Genomic DNA, 22,368 nt, shown 5'->3' with positions numbered 1-22,368 from the left:
AAATATAAAACTTTTCTTGCTATTAATTGTTTTGATCTGAATCATCATCTCTTTTCCATTGTGTATTACCTCAACTGATGTCAGACTGCTCTTCTTCCTCCCTGCTCCAGTGCTGCTAAAGTTAGTCCGTCTTCTTTATATCTTGTAGTGATTTAAAAATGAAAAATACATGGCTTCATTATTAATAAATAAAGAACTTCTGTAAGTTGTCTACTTATTTTGTGCCTTCAATTACAAAACAGAGATCCAAAACCCAAGATGTGCACCTGTAGCTACTATTTAGACATTCAGATTAGTAAATAATAAGATTTGACAGGGTCGCAGAAAAGGTGGCCCAGCTGCAGGCATGTTTGTTGTTAATATTTAGGTTGTAGGTCTACCAAGTATCTTGGAGCCAGTTGCTAACCTGGGCAGCAATGTTTTCCACATCTGGAAAGAGCAGAACCTGTGTACCACCTTCGTTCCCTTTATTCATTCCCAACTTAAACTGTTTATTGCTTGCTTAAAATGCCTCAAGTTCACAATTCGTGAATAATATTGCATAACTCAAAGGGTAGAAGCAAGATTACTGACATTACATGATTAATAGGAAACCTTAGAAGCATTATATTCTATTTTGAGACGTTGTGGCAGTTCAGTGAGTTCAACTGAAACTTCTTTCTCTTTTTTTATATTTCATCTTTCCAATTACACAGTACCCAAGATCAGAAAAGTATCATGACAAAATAAACACATCTACACAGGTGACAATCTCAGGAAGAGTTCACAACTGAAATAGTATGGAAGTGTAAGTATGTCTTTGCTCTTGTGGAGAGTGATCTTCATGAGTCAGGGCCAAGGTCCTTGGCTGCATGGGGGCAGTTATTCAAACTTACATATTCATCTTATCTTGATTTGGGAGCATCAGAAAATTTAGTCACCTGGGAGGAAAAAATTAGAAAATGAGTTAAAGAAAGAACTACAGCTGAATATTTATGGATGTTTTTGTCCCATCTTTGCACGTACATCCCGACACAGATTACTCTGGAAGATGTAAGTACAACCCTTCTACAAGTCCCTGCAGGGCTATAGCCAAGGGGAGTGCAGAGCTGTGGTATCTGAGTGCATGGTGGTGGGATTCTCTGCAATGTATCTAAGCACTGAGTAGATATCTTAATCTCTGCTCTATTTTTGTTGTCCATTTGTGGATAAATAGTACCTATTCCTGCGTGTTTGCCAGAATTGCTTCTGAGCTTCTTGGCAGCACTGGTAAATTGTAAAAAGCCTCGAATGAAGTGTGTGCCTGGGGCCAGGGTCAAAAGGCTCCTATTGTGAGAAGGAGCAAGGAAAAGGAAAAACAGTGAGGAGCAGAGCAGGGGGGAGGAGGGAATTGGTGAGCCCTCAAAATTTTGGTCTGCTTCTATTGCCTTTTGACAGACCCAGCCTGCCTCTGTAATAGCAACCATCCTGACTCTCCTACTATCTGGCAATATCATGCAGAAGAAAAAGTGATGATTAATTAAAAAAGAAAGAGCACATATTTTTACACATAGCTTTTCTGTATGGGTTAAAAAGCATAAAGCAATTTATTCAACTTCTTAAAGTAAGGATTTATAAAACACTCTTTGTCTCCTTGTTTTGTGCGTTTATCAAATTCAAAACTTCACATATGAAAAGGACTAGAACCTGATTTCTTGTATAGTTAAAAAAAATAAAAAGATTTATATCTGAGGAAACAATGAGTCTCCAGACCCACAACTATCTCTTAGTGAGGTATTTTTTCTCCCTGGGGGAAGAGAAAAGCTATTGGAGCACACATAAAATTTAGGTGCTTTAAGAATTTCTCCAGGACTTCTGTTAGATTTACCATCAGAAGAAGCAATAAAATGGGAATTTATGTTTTTTCCTTAGCAAATCTTATGCTTTCTGATCTAGTGTTTCGCTATTGCAATTAGAGCTGTTTCTTGAAGCAGCAAACTAAAAAGTAGTATCAACAGTACTTATTTTAGGTGTGAACATTTTAGAAATATGGGAAATGTTGGGAAAATAAAGCTCATATATGTTATTCACATCTGTTTTTCTGACAGATTGCCTCTTTGCAGAGCAGGTTATGGTTTGATCATGACTTAAAAGAAAAGGTACTGAGTTGAGTTGCTTTCCTCAGTAAAGACTGCAGGAAATTAATTTATGGTCACAGTAAGATTTCAGGTACCAATTCCAGGTGAGAATTTCTTTGTATTATCTCCCCCAAAGAATCAACAACAAAGGAGTAGAACAATTAGCACATGTGATTATTTTTACCATCAGTGCTGGATCACTTCTGCAGTATGATAGCATTTCATACAGCACCTTTAAATAGTTTATGTAAGGTTTATCTTTTTCTCCACTTGCTGTTCTTGCATGGAGCCTTCACTTTTCCAGTGGTATTATGAAGACTTAGCTGGATTCACTCTCCTTGTGAGCTCCCGATTATGACAGTCTTCAGTCAGACACAGGATATATATTGGGGTATCCAAGATACATGTTGGAAATCCTAAAGCACAGGCTGCTGGACTCAGCTGGTGTCAGAGGAGGTTCAGACTGGATATCAACAGAAGTTTCAGTTCTGGGATTACATTACAAGGTTGGCGGAAGGAGTGGGGCTAAGGGGGCTGCAGGAATGGCCTCTGTGAGCAGAGCCTGGTACTGCCCCATGTCAGAGCAGAGCCAGCTCCAGCTGCTCCAAAGGGACCACAGCTGTCAGAGCTGAGCCATGAACAATGCTGGATGTTCTCTGGGAGAGTGGATTTAAGGAAAGGAAAATCTGGTGAGTAATCTCTTGTTTATCTCAAGCCTTGAGACATTTTACATTTTTTCTCCTCCTAGTTCCTTTGAGGAGAAGGAGTGAGAGTGGTGGAGTAGAGTTCAGCTACCCATCAGTGTGAAACCACCACTAGTTCCTTACTGGAGCATGGTTGAGCCCTGGCACAGTCTCCCCAGGGCAGTGATCACAGCACCGAGCTGCCAGAGTTCAAGGAGTGTTTGGACAATGCTCTCAGACATAGGGTTTGACTTTTGGGTGGTCTTTGTGGAGCCAATGTGATCCTTGTGTGTCCCTCACAACTCAGGGTATTCTACCATTCTATGACTCTATGAGTTGGTACCTGGTTCCCAGACAATGGGATAAGGTTTGCATGATATTGTATGTAAATTGTTGAGGAAGGTTGAACACATTTTCTGTGACAACACTGGTATTTTGAAAATCGGTCCTGTGAACACTGACACCTCAGGTTTTGTTTCAGGACAATGAGGAATTAAATACAGAATAACCTTATAAGGTGCTGAGAAAATTATTACTTCTTTAATGTTTTACAGTGCTTCAGATATTACATTAAAGAATATTTGATATTAGGCAATCACATGAATGTAGCAAAATATCTTGCATACCATTATGTGAAGCTTTACTTCGGTGTTGAACAGTGTTGACCTGCAAAAAATGCAGAATGATTTCTTAATGTCTTCGCTTCTTATGAACAAGATAAAATCCTCAGCTTTTTTTTTGATTTCTTGCAGTCAATTCAGTATGAAATGATGTGCAATAAAGTTGTAGGGAACAATCTCTTACAGAAAAACAATTACAAATCTGGTTTATGTCCTCTAATGGTCCAAGTGTAAAATTATAACAGAGAGTCTGGTCTGAAAGCAATAGTGTACACTGATTAGCACATGCCAGTGCAGGAAAGCTAAAAACTCTTTTTCTTTCGGAGTCATCAGATCATCAGGACGTAGGTATATGCTGTTTACAGTACAATAGAGGCAGGGTGTATTCTTTTTTTTTTTTTTTCTTTTTCTGCAAATAAGTACATGACAAGGTTTGGTTTTGGGCTACTTTGTTATGTTTGGGGGTTTGGGTGTCAACTGCTTTGGTGGTTTTGCTGTTCTTCTCTCCATTTTGAACAGACTGAGTGTTCATGATTATGTATAACACTTGAAAATACCCAGAGGAGATCCTCAGCAGCAACCTATTGATCATTTCTGGATTTTCCAGTATTGGTGTGGAGCAACAGACCTTCAAAACTGACCTATCGTATTCTTTCACAAAAACCATGTATACAGTTTGCAGAACAATATGCATCAGGATGTCTGCTTTCCAAGGGCCGTTTCAGAATACCTGTTTTCTTCAGAAACAGAAGAGCAGTGTATCTAAACAAGTATTGCTTTGACAATGTAAGGATTATATAAATAATAAAGCCAAATATTATAGTTTCAGAGAAATGATATATGAACACAACTTTGCATCTTTACCCCATTAAGAATATGTCTGGAATTTTTTAAATTGCAGCAGACTGGTTTTGATCTTTGCATCTATCTCAGTAGGTTTCTGTATACTTTAACCAAATGTGCTTTCAGCAATGATTTGTCATTTTTTTCTAAATGAATCTGAAATTTTATGTAAATTAATGACACAGTGATTCTTTGAAAATTTTGTGTCCACAAATCTTTTTTTTTTTTTTTTTGAATCTTTTATTCAATTTCTCATCTGATCAAAGAGATTTTCTTAGACAGGAAAATTTTATAAATAAAACAAGCAAGCATACTGCAAACTTAAAGCAGTTTGGTGGATATGTAGGTAGAATCTAAATTAGCACATTTTCTAGGATAGTCTACATTGACCTATTTAGCATTAAAGCAGAACTGTAAGTGAGTAATAGTGAACTATAACGGCCTTCTCTTCATCGTGCTTCACACATATCATCTACAATATATTTGTTTGGTATTGGCAGAGGACACAGTGTGAAGTATCTGACTTGTAAAATCTAAGTATAAAGTTAGAAATAACAAAACCATAGTCTGAAACTCTGAAGAAGCTCAGCATTTTCACAGCTTCAAGTTGGATATTTCAAATGTCAAGCAATTGAAATGTGGCCATCTTTGGAGCAAGCATTAGCAAATCTGTTTGTACCTACATGGTCATCACCTTTCTCAAGGCATTTTCTTTAACAGGAAGGGCTTAGCTAATCATTTCGGAGTTGAATCTTACCATTCTCCTTTTGCTAGCCTATAAGACCAATTTATACTCTGTGGCATATTTATTTAGTTAAAGCATGTGATATACACTGCCTTATGATTATCTGCCTAACAGGCAAATATTACTCACATACAAAAGAGCACTTATGCTTTCACTAAACTTGTCTCAGGAAGCATAGAAAGTACTGCTAAAATTGACTGGATATTTTCCCCAGACAAAATAATAATAATAATAATAATAATAATAATAATAATAATAATAATAATAATAATAAAAGACTTGAAGGAAAAAAGATATGCCAACACTGTCTTTCATCTAAAAATCTTCTCGGATAATCAAAAACAGAAAAAAAGATAGAAAACTCAGTAGAGTTGTAAGGAGAGCTGAGACTTTTGAATGATTTAGATGGAGAAAGGAGGAGAAAACAAACAAACAAACAAATTGGGAATGCTTTATTAGTGTCAGAAGCACAGCCTGGGAAAGAGTGAAGTGGAGATAGGCTGGATGGACAAAAAGAAGGCACCTCTTTTTCATACCAAGTTATAGAACCTGAATGTTATAGCAAATAAACCCCACCAGGAATTTATCTTACTTTGATCTAAAGGAGACCATAAAAAAGTAAAGAGAGAGAAGGATGTTCAATTTTCCATTCTTTTATGAGACTGAAGCAGTTATGTTTCTACATGCTGCATTCAGTCTTAATTATGATTAGAGAAATCATCTAGTAGCCTGTACCTTCAAGTTCTTCTATTTGTGACAGCTGCCATTAAAAGTCCAGTCAATTTGTTGTCTCAGTCTCTGTGTTCCTTTACTAATTCTTTTATTGGAAACAAGGAATATACTGGAAATGACAAGCAAACTTCTCCATAGGTTAATGCTCTTAAAGTCAACAGTTATGTTGATGTTAGCTAAAAAATGAGTTAAAATTAAGAGTTTGGGCACACAGTCTACTTGTATTTTAATGAGGTGATTTGTGTAGACCTGTCATTGAGTGTTAACATTTACAAATGTAATTAATTCAGTCATATAAAACAAATATTAGATTGTTATATTTTAATGAATTTAAACCTATGTATAAATGCCAGCAGAAAGTTCAAATCATAGTTAGTCAGGAATATGCATTAATCTTGCTTAGTTTCCCTCTATATGGTGCACTAGACAAGATCTTCTGACAGAATTAAAAATAAATGCCTACATTTGACCTCTGACTCATGCTGTGTGGAAATATACAATATTTAGGTTTTAATTGTGCTATTTTTCAGCTGCACCAAATCAAACCATCTGTCCAAAGTCTAAACTAGGTTTGTTTTTCTAGATATATTGAAATGCATTAAAAAAAAAAAAAAAAGTTTTATTATTTTCCAAGCAAAAAGTTCAGAAATATTTGCATATATTCAAACAAGAATAGCCTAGCAGCGAATTAGCAATAAAATATGCATTGAATGGGAAAAAATCAATATTGATCTGCAAAATATCATGTCAATTTGTTCTCACAGTAAGCATCCTTTCCCTGCAACTAAGTGATTTTACTTTGACAAAAGGAATGGGAATAGGAAAGTGCTCAAATGTAATGTAAGTGAATGTTGTTTGCAAAGAAGAAATGTATATACTGATGGCAAATACTTCAGGCCAGATTTCCCTACAACTCTCCAGTTTTTGTGCTTCATTGAAAACAAAAAATAAAACAGATCCTGGAAATCACATTTGAAATAACTAACTATCACAGATGGCAACGCTTATTTGTATACTCACTAGATAATTCTCACAGTATTTGCATTTTATTTTCACTCAGAACTTGCCTTGTGGTCATTTTCATTCCAATAGGCTGGTCTTTTCTATAACAAACAGGGAAATGATGGCAAGTGTTAAGATGTGACTGATGGTTTAGAAGGATACTTTTCCAGCAGATCTTCTGGGAAGACACGTTTGCAGACCAAACAGGTTTGCAAGAAGACTCTGAATGCTGATCTCCTAAGGCCTAAGGATTTTCAAGAGACCAGTGAGGAATGGACATCCCCCATCCTTGACTGCCCGTGCTATAAGCAAAGGCAGCTCTTAGTGTATTTGCTCTGCCACATCTGAATGTAACAGATGTTCTTCACATCCCTAGAGACAAATGCCAGCTATTCAGAACATGTTTAAAATTACTTTACCAAAATACATGCCCTCTAAAATTTTGAATAACCCCACCGCTCAGATTGTTCTGCTCTTTTTCTTTCTTATATCAACATCATGCTCCAGACGCACAAATCTCAAAATATCAACCCAGGAGCTTAAGAATGTCTTACGATTCCACAAGACACAAATACGAAATTTAGATGTTTACAAATCCGACATCTGTATCTGTGTTAATCACCTTAGGCTTTATAATCAGTGAGTGAGTAGGATAACAATTTGGGGGGTATGGTTTGTCTTCTCTTAAACTAGAATTTTGTCAAACAGTTAATGCCCTAAATGTGCTCATCAATCTCCAGAAGACCATTAGATGACTAGCTAAGATTATATGTGCCTGAGTTAAATGAGCTGAATCTCACCTACTGTGATGTTCTAGATTAAAAAAAAAAAAAAACACCACCACCACCAACAACAACAAAAAAACAAACCTATCTACATATCCCATAATTGCTATAGTTCTGTATTAAACATCCCAACAAAGTGTCCTTTTACTTTATGTGCTATTGTCAAAATGAAGTCATGAAGACCAGTAATGAACAGCTGGAAAAGTATGTGTAACATAAAGGTGAAGAACATCTGGAGTGTTCTATGGAGGATTCAATAGATGTTTGATAGAGTTGAATACAATTCAGCCAGCTAGAATTGCTACCAGCAAAATAAAAAATTGAAAGGAAAAGAAAAGGGGGGGGGAGAAGGAAGGTGGGGAAGGGAAATAAAAGAAAGCTGCCAATTTCTAGCTTCTCTATTTATTCAGTAGTTGAGAAAAACCTTGAAAAATTAGTTAAAGTTGCAATGACATCTGATATTTCATTGACAATTGCATTAATGATACTGGCAATACTGAAGACCCAGTGTCTGAAATTATACTGATAAAAATTTTAATTGGAATACTCATTTAAGTAACATACTGAAAAGAATACATGACAAAAAGCATATTTTCAGCATATACAATATGTTTTGCAATAACCATTTACAGGGATAGCACCAAAGGTGTCCAGTTTGTCTGTATTACTGAAAAATTTGTTTCTAGGAGAAAAAATGACATAAATGTTTAGTCAGTTTGAAGTACACCAATGTTACGTGTGTGAGTATTACCTATTTTCTTTCTTTTTGTTTATGAAATAGAACTGAATATTGAACTGCTGATACAAATTCTTCGCGTCTAATGAAATACCTGGGCTCAAAGCCACCCTTTTTGAGAAAACACCTACTGTATGATATACATTTATTAATAGTGTTCCTATTACATTAATACTTTTAGGTGAGCCAGTAGGGATATTACAATATTGTAAAATTTTAATCCTAATAAATGTGCCTATGGCAATAAAATATATGTAAGTTATTGCTTTTATGAGTTTCCAGTTGATTTATGCTAAGTTGTAACCCTTTGCTAAGTAGGATGTCTTGCTGTACTTCAGAAATGTGTATACTAGAGACTACTATATTTCTTTTCACCATTCTTAGCATAAAACCGTTTAATATGCATGCAGAATTTTTAGAAAACTGGTATTGAAACTGAGAAGTATACCAAACACTAAACATTTGAGAGTCATGCATTACAAAATTTAACAGGGTTGTTTCTCAATCTAATTTCTAAATCTACTACATTTCAAATACTTCCAGATCATCAACAAGATATCAAAATTGTCTAGTGCACAATACATGTAAAAATACATCTAAAGTGAGTTTTCTTTAAGAGATTTTCATCTCAGTGTCTGTTTAGTACAGTGCACACCAATTATTTGTGATGAGTGTGTGCGCAGCATGAGACTGCAGAGACCACATATAGATGGCTGATCAAGAAGGGCTAGTTCAAGAATTATATCTAGTTAGTTTAAATTTTGCATACCTTTTTCATTATATCTGTTGTATAGCCTTCTACAGTAAACCAGTGGGAAGGGCTTTTTGACTTCTAGATGGTGTTGTTTTGTCTCTGGACAGTGGGTATCATTACCTCTGGTAATAACTAATTTGCTGACTTCATTCTTTAAATTAAAAAAAAAAAAGAAAAAAAATCATTAGAATAAGGGATTTATGAACATATCCCTTGGAAGAGTTTCCTGATAGAAAATGTAATTTTTTGAGACATAAGTTCTCAAAATAAGTAAATAAATAAATGAATAAAAATTCTAAATCTGAATCTGAACTGCTTTATATCACAATTTTTTTCAAAAATACGTCCAAAATAAAATTCACTGCCTCACGGCACTTTTATATATAGCTTCCATCCTTTCCTCTGGGCAAAATTCTCTAGAAGACTAGAAGTCTGTGCCCTCTTCCAGATAATGTAAGAGAAGCTAGGGTGGAACATCATGGAAGACTCATAATTTGAGGTCCTTGTAGTAGATAGAACACATGCAGGGAGGTCTCATTCAGAATGAAAAGAGAGAGGAGCCTGCCAAGATATATCTGCTGTGAACCAACATCTATCATAGAATCACAGAATGGTATTGGTTAGAAGAGACCCCAAGGATCATCAGGTTCCAAGCCCCCCGCCACAGGCAGGATTGCCAACTGCTAGATCAAGTACCAGATCAGATTACACAGGGCTTCATCCAATGCGGCCTCAGTGAATCTGGCCTTAAACACCTCCAGGGGTGGGGCATTCACAATCTCTTTGGGCAGCCTGTGCCAGCATCTCACCACTCTCTCCATGAAAAACTTCCCCCAGGCACCTAATCTAAATCTCCCCTCCTTCTGCCACAGGGAGACACACTCACAGAGGAATTTGTCCCATCACAAGATACCTGAGATAGGCAAGATAAATTGCATTCAGAGAACACTTGTCTCTCTCCCTCCCTCCAACACAGACAGAACCCAGGATTCTGCAGATGCAAATAACTTTCAGAAGGCTTGTGGTATCGATCAGAAATGCATACCTTGTATGTTTTGGACCAGCTCAACAGATCATAATGTAGGACTATTGAGATGCTTAATATTATGCAAAAGGATTTAAACTAAACACATCACAATCTCTGTATGAAAATAATCTTCTCTGATAACTTTAACAATGAAATGTAATAGCAGACAACCTTTAGTTCCTTCTTCCAGAGAGAATATATCTTGTTTAGCAAAATTATGTCAGAAATTTTACCTTTGTCATTGGTGGAAACAGGCTTCCATAGGAGACTATGCTCCAGCAAAAAAAAAAAAAAAAAAAAAAAAAAAAAAAAAAAAAAAAAAAAAAAAAAATCAGAACAAGATTCTTATACACAAGCTCTGAATACTCTTTTGGAGAAGTCTGTATTTCTTCATTGATTATTTTAAGCACCCAAGATTACATGCTTTGATGTTGTTTGACAAACTGTCCCAACTCCTAAAAAAATGAAGTTTGCCATGATCTTGGGACATTCATGAGCCAGCAGCTGTTCTTTTCAGAGGAGAAAGCTACCATTCTTTAAATGACAGCCTGATAAAAAACCCTTATGGCCTAGTTTTCAGCCATGCTGAAGGTTCTTTGGCAGCACTAGAAACACAGTCGGTTGGGTACAAACTGTAAGTTTTCATCTTCAGTCTCTTGAATGCTGTACACAAATACCTGTGACACTGGAAAATCAGATAATGAAGCTTATGCAGATCTTTCCAGAGCAGATTTTTCACAGCTAACAGAACCACATGCGCATACAACCTGATTATTTGTTGTGTACCGCAGCTTTGCTAACTTCACAAGTCAATCCACTGTATTGCTGAACTCAGGAAATACCTCCTGACTAGAGTAGGCTAAACAGCTATATAGACAATTTCCTTTTCTAGAGTAAATCTTTAATACCGTACACCTTTAGGTGTAAATTGCTGTTTAACTAAATGTCACAGACATTCTCGCCAACATTCCCCCATATTCTTTATGCTCCCCCTTTAATGGAATTAGGAAGATAAGTGGTCTCAACATTTCTACCCAGTTCATAGCCTTATTTCAGGTCAATATCGCCAGTGTAAGGTGTACAAAGGCAATGTCCAGCACTATAGTCTGTATCTTTCTCCTTGAAGCCAAACAAAATGGCAGCTGTTTGGCAAGCATCAGGTCTGAGAAATAAATAGGCACAGTGAACAAAATGAAAAACCACAACAATAATTATGTAGGCTTTCTAATCTTAATATTTTAAGTTCTCCCTTTCTTTCAGTCATTTTTTCCCCTTGTAGCATTTGTCAATAAATGCACTCTTACAAATATTGAATATTTTTACTCTCTCCAGTAAGCTGTAAGGAGCAGTTGCCTAGACTAGGGCACAATAAAACATTTTTCTTAGAAAACTTAAAAGTTGTGGGGTTTTCAGCACATTTTTTTCTCAGTGATTTTGTAAATAATTTTAACAAAGATGCCTCTCCTTTACCTGTTTTGTCTTTTCTTTGTAGAAAAACAGTATTTACAGTCTAGATCTGTGAACAGTCCCTCCAGATTTCAGGTGTGAGTTGTGTTTTAGATTTAAGTCATAAACTTTTTTTATGATCTGCTGGGCATAATAGCCAACAAGTACTACATCTTTACCACCACAGTACACAGAGGAATATATTGAATATACCTTGAGAGAAAGTCACTACCACCTTCCCACATACTTTTTACCATGTTCAGCATCTAATCACATGTTGTTTAGATTATTTTTAAATGAGATTTGCAAAATATTCAAGAAGTTACAGAGACAAAAGCATGTCATTTGAAATGTTAAGTCTTGCTACATGACTAAACAAAAGAACTGAGTTCTTCTACACTGTGTATGCAGTATACTCCACTATACAACACTAGCCTAGATGTCTCCAGTACCATGAAAAATTGGATATTTAAGAACTACTAAGCATCAGAAATTCTCTCCGTAATCCAACACACTTATATCCTGCACATGTGTTTTTATAACTATCAAGAACTGATAAAAATATCAATATCCAGGGGCTATAGTCCATATTTCTCTTTGGTTGTACAATGAGTGACAACAGGAAACATGGCCAGTTCAGAATCTTATTTCTCAATTGCTCTTACTTACCTCACATTTTTCCTCCCATTCAGCTACACACATTGTCCTGTTTCTGAAAACATCATCTCTGTTCTCTCTGCCATAGTCTGGATATTCCTTCTGAGCTAGATGACCACCATGAGTGTATTTTATTTTCTTTAAATATATCATGTGTGGATGATTTGATCCAAAACTGAAGCATTTTACTTAGTCAAAGCTGAAGAATTTGTATCATCTAAATATTAAAATGCACCCACTTATCCCACTGAGCACTCAGCATCCTGCTGAGTGAAGTACTGATGGTGACTGCTCCTGGTTTTCCTGAGTGATTCACATGGTGAGATATGGGGGCAGAGTCAAACTCTTTATCCACACTAAGTGGTTGCTCCCTTCATTTGTTGTCATCCTCTGGAAATCATCCCTCATTTTAAAAAGGGCATTGGAATCTCATATTGTGATACTAGTGAGCCTGAGTTCAATGTGCTGTAACACTGAAGATGGTAAAGAGTTATGTCATTAAATGGAGTGACTCGGCTTTAACTGTGGGGAACTACTAAGACATTTTTAATGTACTCTTCTAAAAACTTTCAGTTATGTACATCCCCCTCCCCCCCTTTCATGTCAAATAAAGGACTTATACAGACCTTCCAAGTTAACAACCCATTTTGTCCTATGTGAAAGTTCAGAAACGCTTCGATGATAGAAATCACAATTTTTGCCCAGTGACTTCAATCATCACTATTTGCTGTCCAAGTCCAGTGATACACATTTAGCGAAATGCATAAGAACCGAGTGACACCTACCATCTGATATCATTACTCTGAGTAGCTTTTGTTGTCAATCCAGTATATAGTCCTCAGGTAGCAGAACTAGTATCTGATGAAGTCCCACCTATTTGCCCATCTATATGCCCATAGGCATCGTATACAGCAAGTCTACTCAATAAAATTTCACTCCATTCCATGTTTATAAGGGTTCAATCAAGCAGATGTTAATCAGTGAACTGTGCATAAAAAAGCGAGCAGCCGTTTCCACCGTCTCCAAGATACTTGCCATAGAATCTATTATTCCAGTACCACAATTGAAAAAGAGCTTAGGTTTCAAATGAATCTCTTTTGTGGTCTCAAAGAAATTAGGGCTCCTCTAGGCTGATACTTACTCTAATGAACCTGAATACTGTGGAAACCCTCTTTTTCCACCCCCAAAAAGGCTTCCCTGACCATAAACAAGACTGTATCTCTGGAGGATTTCCTATGCTCTATTGATCTAAAGGTATGCTTTATAGTGTCTCAAGAATGGTATTTGTCTTTATATCAAGTTCAGAACCAGCAAAATTGCCCCAGACAATTTTATTAAGCAGATAGAGAAAGAGACCGCTCATTTTAGGAAGAGAGAAAGACCTTTGTTTGTTGGTCAGTTAACCAGAGGCCTTTTATTTATTTCTTGCAAAACTGTCTTTTCTTCAGAAATCAGAAAGAATTTTGGAGAGTCACAATGTTGTTTTGTTTCCTGGAACATCTAAAATGAGAAAATACAAGGAGTTTCTTTCACATTTGCCGCTGTGTTTTATTTTAAAAATGTTTATTTTCTCTTATGTTTGAGAGCCAATCTATATTCTGTTAAAGACAATGAAATACTTGCTTTTAACTTTTAAAGAAACTCAGATAAAGCTATATCTCTGTGAGGGTCTCCTAAGGACTTTTATTTCAGAAGACCAGCACAATCACATTGTTTGGAGGCAGACAGGTAAATTCTGGCATTACATGACACCCATATATATATATATATATACATACATATACACACATATATATACATCCAAACTGATACACATCCAAACTGATGGGAGTTTGTTCATGTGCGCTAAGCAGAGCCCATAAAATGATAAGAATGATGCTTCAAAAAGCATGCAATCTAAATTAGTCAGGCAAAAGAATAGAATAGAGAGGAGTAGGATGTGAAGAATAGAGAACAGTGGAAAGACAATAGAAGCAAGGGGAACAGTCAATTATTTTGTAAATGTAATCAAAGATTATCTATATCTGTTTCAGTGAAGGTGGTAGAAGTACTGACAGATATTGCTAAGATATTCGAAACATACAACATGCAACCCTGTCTGAAGTCTTAGCCTAAGTTTTTTGTAGCTATCTTATTTGTGGCATGGTTGGAATCACTCTGGAGAAGGTGTTTTGTTGAAAAAGGGAATATCTGTGGCAGAACGCCAAACACACAAGAAAGAGATTGGCATATATGTATATGAAATCCAAGAATTTTATTGTCTTTAATGTAACTGTTGAAGGGTACATAGAACTCTTCTACTGAGGATGAGCTGATATAATTCCACTGGGACATAAATTACTGGAGATTGAAGTGCAGAGGCAAAAATAGTGATACATAAAAGGAAGGAAGAAACAAAATGAATCGGAGATGGGGACAAATAAATGAAGGAAGTGCAGGAAGAGGAATAATCCTAATTACAGCTGTATTTTATCAACATAAAATATAAATATAAAGACCATCATAAAAAGTAAAGAACAAAGAAAATTCATTTACAACAGAGAAACTGTCCTTCCCTTTAATTTCTTCCCTGTCTTCCTCCTGACAAATCTTCCTTTGAGAATTGAGAAGAGTAGGCAGTCCAAAAATCATGAGTCTTAATAAAGGAAGCATAACTCAATAAAATAAAGTAAAATTAGAAAAGGCTCTGGTTTTTGTTTTGTTTTGCTTTCTGGAAAAGCTGTTTTTAAAAAATGACTGGTGCTTGCCTTTGAGTGTCAGCATACTTTTAACATTGGCTTATTGGATTATCCTGTATGGTAGTTCTTATCACAGTCCTCCTCAGCAGCCAGTCTTCAGAGGGAAAACTCAGGATCCAATCAGTAGATCTCTGGCACAACTTCAGCCTACTCAGAGCAGACACTGAGGGTCATACACAGAGTGGAACTTCTTACCAAATGCTGTTGGTTCATGTGGTATTAGGAGTTGAAATCTGTACAGAGCAAAACACAATTTGTATAACCTTTATCTGAGTACTTGTGAATCCAGAAGGACAGTTAAATACTGAATAAAGCAAGTGATGGCATATTTTAATGATCACCTAGGTCTCAAGTTAATGATTCAAGTTTTTAGAAAATCATGAGATCTTTGAGAGTCCCCCCCCCAAAAAATCCTGATTGTTAAAGCCTTGAATGTTAATGCTATGCTTAATGAGTTTGTATGGCCATCCTTCAAAGTGGAAAATTACTCTGTATTATAAGGTTCATTTTTTCCTCTTCTTATTGTCTCCATGAGTTGATGATTTTTGCTGGTGACATTCCTTTTTGTAAGGATTTTTCCTCTTGAGAGAAGGACCTGTCTACTGTCTTTGTTTACTTTGATTCAAGCAAACAAGTCATTGCAGTCTTTCACTCAGTGAGATATAGCATTGCCATCTATTTGACCCAACTAAATTAAAAAAACAATAATCTATGAAGGTAATTTAGCTCTGTTTCAGGACACTGGCACAGAAGGGGATTAAGTTGCACTTTAAAATTGGAGTCTTACAGCAGTGTTATTCAGGACACATTAAAACACACACACACACAAATAAACAGTAGGAAAAAGGTAGTGGGCTTGGATCTGCATTTCTGAAGTGAGAACACCAGGATGGCTGCAGCCAAAGGTTGCTAAAAGTGTTAAATAGTTGCAGCATCCTCAATGTAATCTTACTGAGCAGAAACCAAGAGAGCTTTACACTGTAAGAGTTTTAGTTCTTCTGCCTGAAGAGTACAAACAGAAACACTGCAAATTAGATGGCAAAGCTTGACTAAAGGTGACTTTTGGTTGAAGGATGCTTCAGGCCGTGGTTGGTTAGCTTTGTTCTTGGGCCATGTTTGATGTTACTTGTCAAGTCTCCATCAGAGAACTGGCTAGGGGAAGGAAACAGAGAAAGAGATAACTACAATTAAAAGTAGGTATTTTCTAAACGGCAGACTTTTATTTTTATAGCTGATATAAAGCTATATATACCTAGGTTCAGACTTTTTCCCAGGTGAAGGCGGTTGATTATTTCTTATACTATTTAGCCTCTGTCAGGAGGGCTATTTTAACTGCAAAAAGAAATATGTTAAACTGTCAGCCAGATACCTTTAATTCCCAGGCTTATTTTGATAAACAATGATACCTTTTTTTTTTTTTTTAATGGCACACTCCCTTTCACAGAGATACAAAGATCAAACAAGAATGTTGCATTTTCCATAACTCTCACAGACAAACATAGCTCTTCCAGAAAAATAATAATAAAACCCCCAAAGAAGTAAACAACATTCACAGAGAGAATATAGCTTCAGTAATTCACCCGGTATACAAACATATAGTGGTACAAAACCTGCAACATGAGGTTTTTTTGTTATATTTTAGCAGTGTTTCCTCAAATCTTCAAAGCTTGCTTGATGGTTTGCTGAAGTAATTGAACTACTCTTGAGTTGTTTTATATAGGACATCTTATCTTTCTTTCATTACCCAGTCCATGGCTTCTTTTCTATTCCCATGAAATCCATGTACACACTTTAGAAGCCCTCCTGAACAAGCTTGCTTCTAACTTTCACAGAGCCCTTAGCACAATTTGAATACGAAAGAGATACTGAATAAAAAGCTTTAATCTCTTGTCTGCTATTCTTCTTTCTTGCCTCTTCATCTCCCCCCCTTCTTCCAAGAGCTTTTCTGTGTTAGTAAAGTGAACACTTTCTGTTTAAAGTAAGTATAATGCTCCAGAAGATGCACTGGGAGAGTGAAATCGAAAGCCTAGCCTGTGAAGCCTCTTTGCCACAATTTAGCAATATTTCTGCTGCATTTACTTGCTCTTGAGCTTTTTGCAGGTAAAAGATTAGTAAAGAGCTCTCCTCAACAAAATCATTCAATCAGTAGCAAGCATGGGCAGTATCAAATGTGCCCTCTACCTCAAATACTGTGGGGCTCTTTTTTTCTGATACCTCTTCCCTCAGTTAACTGGAACTGCTTTGAAAGGGCTTTCTGTTCTCTGCTCTCTTGTCAATTTGAATGCCAGGAAATGAGCCCCCTTTGTGAGATTAATTAATAGCAGGAGCTGATCGGCCCAAGCCCAATTGCCACGCAACAGAGCTGTAATTGCTACTTTGTGGAAAGGAAAGAAAAAGTTTTGGTTGCAGTTTAAGAAGAGGGTTTAAGGAAAGTTCTTTGAACTAGAGGTCTCAGTGCACTGGATTAAGGCAAGAAGCAAGGAGGCCTTTGAAGTTTGTTAAGAGGTTTTGGAGAAGAAAGAAGTTGGGTGGCAAATGGGAGCTGGTAACATCAAAAGCATTTAGCACCATTCCTCACCTGCTTGTATTCAGGGCAGGGACCACAGGATGGAAGCATCAGTTGTCTACAGTTTAAATGATACGTTTGGGGCTCTATTTGTTTTGATCTGAAACTGTACCAAGTGCATGAGTACACACATTAGGGTTGATGCACCAGAACTTATGAAAGTTACACATACCCAGGCATATGCATATGCATGCGCATTGCACACGCAAGTATACACAATCACTGAGTTTGATATAGTAATTGAACAGTCAGTTTTCTTCCTACTAAATATCAATTATTGATACTTTGCTAATTACATGTGCCCTGGCATACTAGTAGTCACTTATAACTGATATTACTGATCCCATATTTGATTACAAGGCTTATTAGAAGCAGGGTTTTCTAAACGAATACAAATTCATATACATTTATATATATATATAGATGGTATACTTACATGTATGCAATATATATATATACACACATATATTAGGCAACAACTCAAAAAGTAGGACCATCTTCAGGGCAAATTTATAGAAAGACCTACAGAAAGAAGACACAAGTCCCTTACAAATGCCTAGGCCATAATCACAAGTGGCAGAAACCTTTGCATGAGCTGGCAATATTACATGAGTGATAAATTAGCATGCCCTCATCTTTTCAACACTGAATGGCAAGGATGCAACTTCACAAGCAGAGCACGGCTCTGACTCCAGCAGTGCAAACATCCTGGAAAACTGCCCTAACAGAGGCAGAGGATTGCCTGGGAGCCAGGGCAACCTCTGAGGGCTGTGGAGCCAGCGATGTCGTTCTGCTCCACGCCCCACTGCAAGGCCCATGGCCAGAGCATATGTGCTGGGAATCCCTCAGTGGCACAAAAGCACCTTGGAGGCTGTTACAAGCCAGTGGAGCTTGGAGCAGCCTTGAGGTGTTCTAAATTATACAGACAAGCCTCTGTTAGCCCTGGAACTCAGAGAGGGCAAAGGTGGGGGAAAGCCACTTTTGTCCACTTCCTCAGCATCTGTCATTTACACCACTGAAGTCAATGGGTCAAATTCACATCTCATGTGATGTGAATGTAGCCAGTGATTCTGGGATGAATTTGGCTCTGTATCTGTATCCTCTTAGTACCAGGAGTGTGCTACAAATTAAACCACAGATGTCTTGTCACAAACTTGATGATGCACTTAAGCCATTTGCTCTTAGGGGGTGGCAACCGCCTTTTTTGTTCTGTGTGTCTAGAGAACCTGTAGAAAAGGACTTCTACCACTGTAAATAATGCTTCCAGTCAAACATGTAGTGCTAACAACAAACAGATCTTTATACTTCTAATTTGAGTGACACAATAACAGGAAGAAATTTCAGAGCGACAACAGTTTGAAAATCACATCTCAGATAACTGACTTACAGTTTAGGAATAATAAGAAAAAAATGACTTTTTTTTCTAGCTCAGGAACTGCCAGAGTCTGTGGTTTCGTATATTTTCCCCTTTTCAATTTCACGTAAAAAAATTAAACAGAAAACAAGATGTGCCTTCAAATATATGTCAATAAGCATTTGAAGTCTTTTACACCTCTCAACCCAGCCCCTCAAGACTGTGTTTGATCAGCACCTTTTCTCCTTCCCCACTCGCCATTTCTTTTATTTCTTAGTTGGGTACAATTAAAAGATGATAGGAAACCAAACCTAACTAAAACAAAAATCCAGACAGAAAAGAAAAAAAAAAAAAAAAAAAAGGGGGCATTTTATTTGTGAAGGTTTTGGACAGATAATAATAAAATAAATTTTAATAATAATAATAATAATAATAAAAGACAAAGGGCCTTCTACTTCAGGCAAGATTTATCTTATCTAAGCCTTGGCCTTCTCTGGGCTCATCTGGGCTCCCTCTGAAATCTGAAGTCTTCCTTCCTCTCTAAGAGAGGTGGGATAACTCTCCCTTTGGGCATGGCTCTTTCTCTACAGAGGGAGCCTGAACAACTCAGTTTGGGCAACATATTTTGAAGCAGTTAAGGCTGGGAAGAGGAGTGCTTCTCCTAGCAAATGTAAGGGACAGCAGTCATAATACTGACAGAGGCACCATAAAGAGGCATTATGTGTTTTCTATCTATTCCTATTTATTAATGGCTGATAAAAATTTTAGCTTTCTCTTGTAAATGTTTAGAAGAATACCCTGTAGTCATATATGACATAAACTATCACCAGATAAAGCGGAGGAAAGTATGTTCTTCATGTAGTTTCATGAATCATTTTTCAGTGTTACAGACACGAGGTTCGCATTTGCCCACAGGTCTACATACTATTTGCAAAAACTCATAGAACTACACAAAGCAGGGAAGCCTTCTTGAACAGCAGTAATGATTATTCCATCTTAAATTTGTGAATGTAACCCAGAAGTATTTGTGGTGTGCAGTCTGCTGTTTCTGTACCCCCACTTCCTTCTCTTTCTCCTCTTGTTCTATCACTACACATTGTCCCACTGTCCTTTCCTCCAAGCAAGAAGGGAGTAATCTTCAGCATCACCTGTAACAACATATATAGCACCAGAAGAGGGTTTCTTTCTCGTGTACTGAGGCTGACTTGGATGAGTTACAGTAAATGTAGATGTTGGTTTGCAGGATGTTATGTCACTAAATTCTAAGTTGGTCTGGTCAGCACATTTAGCTCGCATTTAAACTTCTCATCTACTACAAGCTGAATTATTTGGAAGCCAACTATTGAAAACTGTTCAAAGTTTCGAGTTTCCTAGGAGACCACAGGGAAGCCAGAACCCACACGCAAGACTTACAGAAGTACTAGTTTTTCCACCTTATAATAACCCAGAGCTTAGGGTATGTAAAATTCTCAGATTTCAATATCCCAAGGTCACTTTACTTATCACAGTAAATTTTACTTACCTTAGGCAAAACAGTGATGTAGATCATAATTTAACTGTACAAATTAATTCACAGAATGTCTAAAAGATGCCCAAGCCCATCCATACACCATTGTTTTTCAGTGAGGTTTTCTACAATTACATCTGTTAACAAATGTAGCAAATTCAATTAAAATTTAACTGGCAGTGCACGGAAGCAAAGCAAGTTCACTTTTATTATGTCAAACACCTTATTTTATGCCATGCATGTTAAGGTTTGCCAATCCTTAAGGCCTGCAACTGCAACATTTTAACTGATATCTGGAGGCTTGTAATTGTATGTGTGCACATCAATTATGGATTGGATTCAGCATTTTCAGATAACTTCACCAATCACAAAGAGAGCCCAGTGGTCTCCTGGCATTTTCGGAGCAGTTTGATTACAGGTGTAATACATACAGCCTTGTTAGCTCTCAGTGATGAGGGATTCCCCTCCCTGCTGAGTTCTAGCTGAGGCACTGACCATTGCTTTTCACTAACAATTTCTGTCTGCTCCCAAGAGATGTTTTAATGAGCCCCTCCGACATGGCCAAAGGCAAGAAATGTTCTCTGGGCCAGTGAGGTGAAGAGCCAAAGCTTAGCCTACTAGGCAAGCAATAATTAATAAGGCGGTTTTCTGATTCATCTCAATTCATTAACAAAGTTACTTTTTTTTTTTTTAATTACTGCTAAGCAACACAACGTTAAGTCTGTCACATTACTCACAAGTATTGAATGAAAAACTTGTGCCAAGGTACGTAAAAAAAAAATTAATTTATGACAAAAATAAATGAATTTAGAATACTAATTGGGAGAAAGCAACTGACAGATACACCGAAAGATTGATTTTAGGGGAAACGGAGAAATCTGTTTTCTGTTTATTTTAAGGACAGGGAATGAATACTGATTAGAAATGTATAGCCAGTTAGGCTAGTGCAGCATTTGGTTAGGCCACTAAAGGATGCTAGGTTTGTCTTACAATTTTCCCCAGATTTGTGGCTATCTGCTACGCAGGCAGAGTGGCAGTGGGGCTGCAGTCTGTTCGGCTTAAAGCAAAGGTTCCTTCAGACCTTAAACGACGATCTTTAAGGTCCCTTCCAACCTGAAGCATTCTATGATAAAACCGCATTGTCCCAAGACTGTCAGATCACATACAGTGGTCTTTTTCGATAGGAAGCAATGTTGCTTATTATTAGTGGTATCTGCTTTACAGTGGGCCAAACTTCCGCTGGAATATTCAAAATAAACTGCCTGGAGCTTGTTAAGAGATCCTCCCTGTTTTTGTTTTCATTAAAGCAAGACCTTGAGGGAGACAATTGAGTTTGATGAGTTGTTCAATATTTCGCTCCGCGCCTCTTTTCCCGACGCTGAGGATAAAGAGAAAGGCATTGCCAGGGAGAGGAGCAAAAAGAAATATTAGTTAAAAAAGAGTTCATCAAAACGGCGGCTCTTTAGGGATACGGAAGGGGCATCAATCACTTCTGTGGGCACATTAAGCTGTTACATATTATAGCCATCTCGGTTTAAGTGGTGTAAGGCTCATCTCATTTGCATTTGTTGTGTTACAATCTTGCTGCAGGCCTGTCTCCACAGTGAATAAGGTGGCTGTGCAAGGCAGCTTGTGGCTGGCATAAAGGATATGTCAGAGTCAAGCTGCTTCACTAATCAGCTTTGCTGGGGCAGATACATGATAGTCTATGTGAAGAAATTTAGATAATAGTATACAGCATCCACTGGAACTGTATCTAGTGTATATAGGGCTTTAGACTAACTTCTAATCCTTCATGGAGAATTTGTAAATACTGCAGCGATGTTCTAGTGACCTCTAAAGGCTGCTGCTCTGAGCCGTGTAGCGCGTTTTGTTAAACCTCACGCTTTGTAAGACGCATAATGCCGATGTCCTTAGAGGCTCGACGCGGGGAATTCTCCCCCGAACGCCCTGTGTTATCCCCCCTCCCCGTGAGGCCCCTCTCCGCGCTCCCGCCTCCCCCGCCGCGCCCACAGGTGAGGGCGCCCGCACCGCCCGGCGGCCGCCCGCGCCCCCTCCCCCGCCGCCGGGGTCCGGG

General features: G+C 37.5%; 1 long non-coding RNA gene across 2 annotated transcripts; it reads right to left on the bottom strand.

Annotated features, from left to right (window-relative positions):
* Nucleotides 1-13,649: 13,649 nt before the first annotated feature.
* LOC101750869 lies at nucleotides 13,650-22,337 on the bottom strand. 2 transcript variants are annotated; one of them, XR_006934374.1, is made up of 3 exons: nucleotides 16,609-22,337; nucleotides 16,117-16,196; nucleotides 13,650-16,016 (listed from the first exon to the last, which is right to left on the bottom strand). It is a non-coding gene; the product is annotated as an uncharacterized LOC101750869 (long non-coding RNA). The 2 variants fall into 2 exon arrangements; XR_005843660.2 differs by having other exon boundaries at nucleotides 13,692-16,016; nucleotides 17,443-22,337.
* Between the last annotated feature and the right edge of the window lie 31 nt (nucleotides 22,338-22,368).

The sequence above is a fragment of the Gallus gallus genome, chromosome 1, assembly GCF_016699485.2.
Source record: "Gallus gallus isolate bGalGal1 chromosome 1, bGalGal1.mat.broiler.GRCg7b, whole genome shotgun sequence".
Lineage (NCBI taxonomy): Eukaryota > Metazoa > Chordata > Aves > Galliformes > Phasianidae > Gallus > Gallus gallus.
The sequence above is the reverse complement of the archived record's forward strand: the minus strand, read 5'-3'. Positions and strand labels throughout refer to the sequence as shown.